This window comes from Sciurus vulgaris, assembly GCF_902686455.1.
Source record: "Sciurus vulgaris genome assembly, chromosome: 1".
NCBI lineage: Eukaryota > Metazoa > Chordata > Mammalia > Rodentia > Sciuridae > Sciurus > Sciurus vulgaris.
In genome coordinates, this window is record NC_136461.1 from 105,427,888 (window position 1) to 105,438,093 (window position 10,206).

The 10,206-nt window shown below is 40.6% G+C and overlaps 1 long non-coding RNA gene across 1 annotated transcript; it reads right to left on the reverse strand.

The window, feature by feature from the left end:
- Nucleotides 1-1,965: 1,965 nt before the first annotated feature.
- On the reverse strand, nt 1,966-7,822 carry LOC306659737. The gene is made up of 3 exons (XR_013763419.1): nt 7,638-7,822; nt 6,553-6,685; nt 1,966-3,779 (listed from the first exon to the last, which is right to left on the reverse strand). It is a non-coding gene; the product is annotated as an uncharacterized lncRNA (long non-coding RNA).
- Between the last annotated feature and the right edge of the window lie 2,384 nt (nt 7,823-10,206).

Consider the following 10,206-nt stretch of genomic DNA (forward strand, 5'->3'; position numbering starts at 1 on the left):
AAGTCTGGGTCACTCATTTCTGGAAAGTGAATGAGACACAAATAGTCTAAGCTAGCTATTCCTCCAGCTCAGGGTACCGGTGTGCTGAACTGGCCCTCCCACCATCCTCTGAGTCTCTTCTGAGCAACTGCGGGGGCACATTCACACCTTCACCAAGACAAATCATAATATATAAATAGTGCTTGTGGTCTAAATCCACATGCACTTAGGAAAGAAACATTTTTTTTTTCCTACCAGAAATGTAATTAGTGGAGATGCAACTTCCTTACAAAAAAATGAAACATATTTTTCTTCATTATGCAATATAGTTTAGCTCCTGTGAGCCAGGCTCTTCAACATGTCATTCTAGAAAAGAGTCATTGTTCTATATTTGCATAAGCAAAGGTTCTTTGTGGGTGGTTTTTTTTTTTTCCCCCCAGAACAATGAAGGAGTCTGCCTCAAAATTAATGCAAGGTAGAAAACTGCTTCCAACCTTCAAATGAAACTGAATATGTTGTTAGTTCATATAGAAGTCTCTGTTTATTCCTTTCTTCTTCCCTGCCTCCCCCTTCTTCCTTCAAAGCAACTGTAATTTCATTCTCACTGCAGAGTCACTTCTTCAGTTTTTATACACTTGACCTGTTAAAAATTTCTTTCTTTACTGAAATACTTCTCCTAGGGAGTTTTCAGCTAGTTGTTTCTGTTTCTGCCCGTTGGGGTGAGGAAAAATCTAATGCCCCTTCAATGTGACAGCCTATCAAATTCATTGACAGTGGCACATCTTCCCTACATTCTCTTCCTCTTAGTTCCTCATCCACCTCCTATGGCAGTTTTAAATTCCTTCTCCATCCTGATGGACATGTTTTCAGATTTTGTTTGTCTCTCCCAAGAAGGGAGCCCAGACCTGAGGTCAAGTTCCAGCTGTGGGGGAGGAAAAACTGTTTTTCCTCTACTCATCTTGGGTTAATTGGCTGGGGCTCTGCAAATGAAGCTGACAAAAGGCAGATAAAGAAGAGGAAAACAAGAACAAGTTTGTTAGCATCTGTAACATGCATACACATGGAGCACCTGACAATGAATAATTCAAAGGAGTGGTTAGAACTTGGGCCTGTATAGCATCTGTCTTCATCAGTTTTCCATTGCTGTAACAAAATACCCAAGGCTGGGTAATGTGTAAAGAAAATAGGTTTATTGAGCCCTCAGTCTTGGAGACTAAAAGTCCAAGATTGGGTTGACCTTCCACTCCCCTTGATTCAACCTCTGGTGAGGACTTAATGGTGAATGGCACCTTGGTTGGAGTTCATGTGTGAGTGCTCACAGGGCAAGACAAGAAGCCAGAGAGAGAGAGAGGAACGGTCAGTCTTTAATTTAATTTTAATTATTTTAATATGATTTTTATTTTTAATTGACACATAAGTTATATTTGTTTATATACAATGTAATAATTGATTGCATGTATGAATGTATAATGATCAAATCAGGATAATTAGCACTTCTAGCTCTTTATCTTTCTTTTGTGTTTGGAAGCTTTGAATTCCTTGCTCCTCATTTTCTGTTTGTTCATATTGTTTTAAGGCGCTCTTCCACTGAGCTACATCCCCAGCCCTCTCTTATGGTTTTAAGAAGGTAGAAAGATCACAAGTTTGAGATCAGCATGGGCAACTTAGTGAGACCCTGTCTCAAAAAATAAAAAAAGGTTGAGCTCAGTAGTAGAGCACCCCTGTGTTCAATCCCCAGAACTGAAAAAAAAAAAAAAAATCCTGGCCTCTAGTCACTGCTGTCTTACCTTGATCCTTGTGATCAACTTTTTTAGCTCCCGCTCAGGTGTGAGAATGTGCAGCATCTGTCTTTCTGTGTCTGGCTTATTTTACTTAGTGTCTTCTACTCATTTTGCCACAAATGGCAGGATCTCATTCTAAATACTATTCTATTATGCATTTTACTACTTTTTCCTTATTCATTCCCCTACCACAGGACACCTCCATAGATCCCATATCTTAGCTATTGTGGCTGGTACTGCAATAAACACAGGAGTGCAGGTATCTCTGATATGCCATTTCCTTTATTTCCTTCAGGTATATCCCCAGATGTGGGAAAGCTGGGTCATACTGTAGACCTGTTTTTAGTCTTTTGAGGAACCCCTCCGCTGTTCTCCGCAATGGCAGTACTGATTTACATGCCTCTGACAATATAGGATCCCCCTTTCTCCACATCCTTGCTATTATTTGTTATTTTTTTGTCTTTTTGATTGCAGTCATTCTAATCGGCATGAAATGATGTCTAATTGTGGTTTTTGATTTGCATTTTCCTCATAGCCTGTAATGTTAAACAGTTTTTCATTTACTGGTTTGCTACTTGTATATCTTCTTGAGAACTATCTATTCAGATCATTCACCCATTTTAAAATCAGATTATTTGGTTTTCTGAATTCCTTATATATTCTGATTATGACTCCCTTGCTGAGTGAATAGTTTGCAAATATCTCCTCCCATTTTGCGCGTTGTCTCCTCACTGTTGATTGTTTCCTTTGCTGTGTGGAAGCTAATTAGTTGAATATAATCGCATTTGCTTATTATGCTTTTGTTGCCTATAGTTTGAGGGCTTTGTCCTAAAAAATCATTGCCTGTACTCATGTCTTGAAGTGTTCCTCCTGTTTTCTCCTAATAGTTTCATAGTTTCAGGCCTTTACCTTCAGGTCTGTGATCCATTTTGAGTTGATTTTCATATATGGTGAGAGAGAGTGATCAGGAGCGTGTAGTTATACAATTTTCCCAGCACCATTTATTAAGAGGCTGCCCTTGGAAAAATGTATGTTTGTCACAATTCTCTTGAGAATCTTATAGCTGTAGGTATGTGGATTTTTTTTTCTAGATTCTCTATCCTGTTCGTTGGTCTGTGTGTTCACTTTTTGCCAGCTTTACACTCTGGCTTCGGAACCCTTACAGTGTATCTCCAGATCAAGTATTGTGATACCTCCAGCTTCGCTGCTTTTGCTCAAGATTGCCTTGACTATTCAAGGTCTTTTGTGGTTCCACACGAATTTTAAGATCTTTTTCTCTTGTTTCTGTGAAGGGTGGGATCACTCTTACTCTTTTATGACAACTTGCTTACAAGAACTAACCAGGTGCTTACAAGAACTACAATAATCCCTCTTGAGAACAGTGCCCTCCAAGACCTAATTACCTTGCACTAGGATCCGCCTCTTAAAAATTCCACACCATCTAACACTGGGAACCAAACCTCCAATCCATGCCTTAGAACACGCTCAAACTATATCTTAGCAGGCATCTTAGCAAGAACAGTAATTTTTGTAGGGAAGTGACAAAACAAAGGAAAAGGACTTAGAGCTTCCAGAAGGACATTATGGAAAGGCAAACATATGGGAAACTAGTGGGAGAGAAGGACTAGTTTTAGCAAAGGTCATTATGTAGATCACTCTGGGGTAAGGGTCTAGAGTTGTCTCCAGTATTATCTTCCATCCCTTCTAGCAGAGAAGGGAGAGGGGAAATCTTCACAAATATATGTGTTGTCTTTAGGCGAATAGGGCAGGGTAGAGAGATTTTCTTATATCTGCTTCTTTTTGATTGTCTTCAGCTGAAAGTAATCCTTATGCCAAAGTGGCATATTTTAGAGTGGCGTGTTCTGCTACCCTTCATGGCCATAACGCCATCAGTGTAGACGGCAGCAGGGTTTTCAACCCCCACATTCTCGATATTACACACCTACTAATACCATGCTTTTAAGGATGAGCATGTGCACAATGTCAGAAGCAATTATTGACTGATGCCAAATGTAGGTACTGGAAGGAGAAAAAGAAGAGGAAATTAGTTGTCTTTAAAAAAGCAAAAGCTATTACAACCATTTTTGTGAAATGTTTATTATTGATGCCTGGTTGTCATGCAGCACAATAACAATTGATGTCAAAACCTGAAGGGCTGCCAAACAAATGAGGGATTTGTCAGATTACATTTGCCATGCATTTGATTTGACAGCAGCAGTTAACTTTGGATAAGTGGTCTCAGTCTTCATAGTGTGTGGGCTCATTGTGTTAGGAACAGATAAACTCTGAAGGCTCAGTGATTTAATACAATGAAAGTTTATTTCTTGTCTCTTTCTATCCAGTGTGAGACTCCTGCCTGGGTGGCTGTCTCCTAAGCAGAGTTTTGGAAATCCAGCCTCCTTCTCTGCCATTGTTAACAGGCAGTTCCCAAGGTTTCCCTGGGGGTGAGGATTGGCCCTGTGGCCCACCCTCCATAACCAGCCAGAGGGAGACAGAACATGGCCAATCCCCCATGGGAGGATTTCAGGGTCAGGTGTGGCTGTGAAAGACATCCTACCTGTAATGTGTTGGCCAGTACTCAGTAACGGGGCCGACCTAACCACAGGGAAACTAGGAAATGTAGCTGTTCGAGCTTAGAAAATGATACCCCAAAGTATGTCGTTTTGACAAGCAGAGTGATTTGAATTAAAGGTAATTTGAAGGCCTCATAACTGCCTTAGAATCAAGGTCCCTGGCTTTTCCCTGTTTCTACCTCCGAAGAATGGGGGCCAGTGGGGAGCTCTCTCTGAAGTCCCCTTATCTGACTAAAGGAAATTTGTCTATTAAAAAAAAAATGCAATTATCTTGAACTTCCTAGATTCCTCAAATCTCATTAACCACAAAAGATTAACTCAGAAAAGAAGACTAAAAGTTCTCCACCTTCTGTAGAAAATACATTATCTATCCTTTTAAATACTGCCACCTGAGAGACTTTATCTACATAAGACAACCCTTGTTTGTAGCAGGTAACTTGTCACCACCTCCCCAGAGCCCTGAAGAACTGTGTCCCTGGCTATCATCTGTTCTCCAGTCCCATTCTTTCTCCTGAAAATTATTTACTACCCTTCTAAAATTGCCTACAGTCTCCACGTCTCTCTCTTAAATACAAGGTATTTAAGCTTCAGGCATCTCCCCCTTTGAGTTTTATATTTTGAAACTCATTTCATATCCAAGTATGGCGCCTGTGCACATGTGCCAGTTAACAAATTTATTTTCCTTTTCTCCTGTTAATCTATTTTCAGATTATTACAGCAGAATCAAACCTTCAGAGAAGGAGAGGAAATTCTTTTCATTCCTATGTAGTCTATGTATGCAGTCAAGAAAAAGAACCTATTTCTTGGCTCTTAATAACCCAAGGAGGAAGTTCTTATGTGGGAAGCAAAATTAACATTTTAATATTATTGTGAAAATGACTTCAACCTCATGTTTTAAATCTGAAAGGGACCGAGGGACATCCAGGGGTCTCTGGACCACACTTTGAGACCATCACTCCAGAACGTCGGATGACCTTGGGTGAGCCTAAATCACAACACTCCAGTTTGACATTAAAAGAACATTTTTGTCTTCTAAACATTTTCCATTCAGGCTTAAAATGCCCTTCTTCAGTTATCTTCCTTCCCTAGGCTCCATCCTAAATTCTAAGGGATGTGGATAACTGCCTCTTCTCCATGTTGGGGGCTCTAGAGCTGGCAGTGAAGAAAGGTAGGCCTGCTTCTCAGTCCTGGGTCCTCCTCCCTGCTGTGCTTATCTGTGGAATGTGGCCTCTTTCCACCTATTTCTTTCAGCTCAATGTATGCCCTTCTTTGGGTCATTTCTTGGCTCCCTGTCCCCCTTTGACCATGACAACCCAAAAAGAAGCAGCTATGTTCTTCTCTGACTCCTAGCAGGAAGTGCAACCAACACCCCTTAGTCCAGCATCCCTTCTCCTGGGATTTTCTGAAAAGTGCTGCCCTTCTGCTCAGTCCCAACAAATTATGGCAGTCCCCTCCCTCACCATTCAGTGGCCTGGGAAGTTGCATGCCTCCTAGTCCATGTAGCCCTTTCTACCCCTCCTCATGCCCAGATGTTCATACACCTTACAACTTCCAAACAGGAAACTCCCTGGTGCCAAGTCCATTCCATGTCCCTCTAACTCCTTCTGTTGGGGGAATAAAGATAGGGGTGGTAGCCACTATAGCTCTTGTACTGTTCTTAGAACTCAAAAAACTCTCTTCCTGCATCCTCTGCCAATGCTTTCTCTAGGTCCATGTCTGCGCTGAAGAGGAAACCTATTCTAGAGAAACATCTGTTCTGTTGGTTTGGACTTCCTTTCAAGTCTCTTCTGTCTCACTAGACAGAATTCTGAAATCAAGAATTCAGGGCAAATTCTTCACAGGTTTAGTCCTTGCCCCAAACTCTCCCCTCCCCCAGGGAAAATGGCAGCTTCATCTCTTCATGTTCAGGAACCAATGGTGGCGGAAGACAAAACTAAAACACCCTAGTTAAAGTCTCAAATTATTAATCTGCTATGTACTAAAATTAGTGTAAAAGGGTTAAGGCAACAATTATACCTTAAGGCACTTTTGAAAGAGAAAAACTTTTTCCAAAGGACAGCTTTAATGTGGGTATTTTTGGATGGCTGTACCATTTGGGGGCAGTCCATGGAGCTGGTAGGCATTGTATTTGGAGAAGACTAGGGGAGAAGTAAGCAGTACCTAAACATGTCCTGTGAAGGGAGATAAGAAAAGATAAGCCACTGCCAGGCCGCTTTTACCTGGAAAGGTATTTTCTTCCAGTCCTTGCTCCTGCCCTCAGCTTCCCATTTTGCTAAGCAGTGCTCTGTCTCTGGGTTCATCTCTCATCTTGACAGTACTATCAGGTGGAAGAAACCCAGGCAGCAGGAACAGCTAGTGTAAAAGTAGGAAAAAGTTCCACTCTGCCTTCTGAAGGGTCACTGAAGTTAATCAACAATAAGCAGACTAACAGGAGAAAAAGACACGCAAATTAATTAACATGCATGGGCTCATCATCAGTGATAATTACCCAGTCAGATTCAGAAATGAGAGATTTTAGACAATTTTGAGGAGTAGTTCATGATTTTTAGAGAATTGAATGGACTCAAGAACAGACAATGGTCTTGGATAAGATTCCTCTCATACTAGGGGAAACAGTGGCAAGCTAAAGGAATATGAGGAACAGACTTTGACTCTTAGGTAGCTGTGAAGTCCTTCCAATTTCCTTTAATTCTCATTGCTCAGCATGTTAAAGTGTCATACTTTGGGGTGTTGTTTTCTGAGCCCCAACACTAGGAAGGAGAGATGAGGCCTGATTTCCTCTTTGCTCAACCAGCATCTCTCAGTTAGTCACAAGGACTTAGGTCAATGACCAGCAGAAATGCCAGGTCATGTTTTGTGGGATATCCTGATTTCTGAACACTTGTTGATATCTTCTACCAAATCCAAAGGCTCCCACATAGGAATGCTGAGCCTGGGAGGCTTCTAAGGACTCCCAGGGAACATGTAGGTGAGCTCAATATCAACTGTGTCTGAGAAAGCAGGTTGACCAGCATCACCTCTCCAGGATGCAGGTAACTCTTGTGTATCTAATGGAAAATTTCAACCCTTTCCACAAGGGGGGACATTGGCATTGCCTTGCAAGCCCCAGGGCCAGTGCAGAGCACAGCCACAGGAAACAGTCCCAGCCCTTCTGTGGAGAGGCAGGCAGTCACAAAAACTGGCAGAGGATATACAGAGTAGAACATGTGGACACCATTGCTGTGTGGTCTACACAGAAGCAGATTTTAAACAAGGAGGACAGAAATTTCCACCCCTAGGGCAAAGACCCTGGGGTTCCACATACTCTTGACAGCTGTACCATCAAATGCAGATCAGTGTGTACATCTCGGTTCCGAAACCATCAATGACATGTTCTGTAATAAGAGTCAGGAGGCCTGTTGAACTGAGCATGCAGAGGTGTGAAGCATAGTTGAACACAATTTGCTGCAAAAATAGGAGGAGGGAAATGCTGGAAAAAGCATTTCTTCTTTTGACTAGAACAATAGAGAATATTACCTCCTGGGGATATGAGTGTACAGCCAAGGCAGGAAACAGTTGTATTCAAATAGTGACCCATGAGTAAAGGACATCCAAAAGACCAGGGAGTGATAGTTGATATAATTGGATTTCCTTCTATGTGCCAATAAAAATTCTAGTGTTTAAAAGTGTGCCAAGATTGCTGACTTGATATTAAAATATTGAAATAATACAGATAAGATAATTATGGACACTGAAACAGATGGCTTGCAACTCCATGAAGTACTCCATATTTGGGAGCAGTTTTGCATAATTGAATAATTTATAATAAATACATAATATTTTTCAGTTTTTCATAAGCAATCAACAGAATGGTTTTAAGAAAAAGAGACTGGGCATAAATAAGTCAAGACATTAATGCGGCAATTCCCAGTTGTAAGAATGTGAAAGATTGTTCTTTTATTTTTTATACTTTATATTTTTTAAGTTTCTAAAAATAGAATGAAAATGCATACAAGTTACTCAGGAGACATGAGGAGTGGCCAGGGCTTGTCCAGGAACTTGGGGAATCCATAGATCAGAGCTTAGGAGTTGGCCCTATTTTTAATTCTCCTCTGCAGATTACCTATAACAGGTGATTTGTCACCTGTGTAAGAAAGGCTTTTGTGAACTTTATTCTAATTGCCGAAGTACAAATTAACACAAAACTTAACACCTTAAAACAACCATATCAGTTAACTCATGATTTTATGAGTCCACAGTTGAAAAAGGGCATGGCTGGGCTGTTCTCACATTGGGTCTTTCTTGTGTTAACAGTCAGAAGTTAGCCGGAGCTGGAGTTATCTGAAGGCTTAACTGGGCTGAATGTTCCAGAATGTCCCATTCACATGATTGGCAGCTGATGTGGGATGAATACACTGTCAACTAGGAACACAGCCATGGCTCTCTAGTCTAGAGAGTTGAACTTGAATCCATACCTAGGATCTAGCTTCCTCAGGAAAAGCATCTCAAAGGAACCAGGCAGTAGCTGCAGACCTGTTCCAACCTACCTGGCTTGTCACATGTCTCTCTTCCATTGTATATCACACAGTCTAGATTCAAGGGAAAGGGGTTTAGCCTACATCTCCTGATAGAGAAGTGCCACAGTCACATTGTAAAAGAGCACATGGGGTGAGGAACATTGTTTCAGTCACCTCTGGAAGATAAAATCTATCTCTAGCATCCATCCCAATGCTTCTCAACCTTTGTGATCACACTGCACTCACTGAAAGCATTAATGTGTCCAGCTCATGACACACCAATTGGGAAAATCTGACAGGTTAACTATGACCAAGAAAGCTTCCTTTCTTTCCTTTTCTCTACAGCTAGGGTGCATTCAAGAGTGAGAGTTCTTGATTTTACTTCTTGCACTTTAGGAGTCTTGTTGAGCAAGTCAGTTCCTAAGCTGACATGATGGAGAGTTGGGTCTACTTTTTTCTTCTAGTAGGCGCAGGGTCTCTGGTCTAAAGCCTCTGGTCTAATGTCCTTGATTCACTTTGAGTGGAGTTTTGTGCAGGGTGAGAGATGCAAGTTCAATTTCATTTTGCTGCATATGGATTTCCAGTTTTCCCAGCACCATTTGTTGAAGAAGCTATCTTTTCTTCGATGTATATTTTGGGCACCTTTGTCTAGTATGAGATAACTGTATTTATGTGGGTTTGTCTTTGTGACTTCTGTTCTGTACCATTGGTCTTTGTATCTGTTTTGGTGCCAATACCATGCTATTTTTGTTACTATAGACCAGTAGTATAGTTTAAGGTCTGGTACTTTGATGCCTCCTGCTTCATTTTTCTCACTAAAGATTGCTTTGGCTATTGTGTGAGTCCTATTTTTCCAACTTAATTTGAAGTAAAATCAAGAATCAATAAAAGGCATGATATTAAACTAAAAAGCTTCTTCACAGCAAAGGAAACAATCAAGAAGGTGAAAAGAGAGTCTACAGAATGGGAGAAAAATCTTTGCTACCTATATCTCAGCTATAACTTTAAACTTCAGGATATATAAAGAACTCAAAAAACTTAACACCAAAAAAAAAAAAAAAAAAAAACCAAACAAACACAAATAACTCAATCAATAAATGGGCAAAGAAAATGAACAGGCACTTCACTGAATAAGAAATATGAACAGTCAACAAATATATGAAAAAATGTTCAATGTCTCTAGCAATTAGAGAAATACAAATTAAAACTACACTGAGATTCCATCTCACTCCAGTCAGAATGGCAATTATCAGGAATACAAGTAACAATAAATGTTGGTAAGGATGTGGGAAAAAAGATACACTCATACATTGCTAGTGGGACTGCAAATTGGTACAACCACTCTGGAAAGCAGTATGTCAATTCCTCAGAAAATTT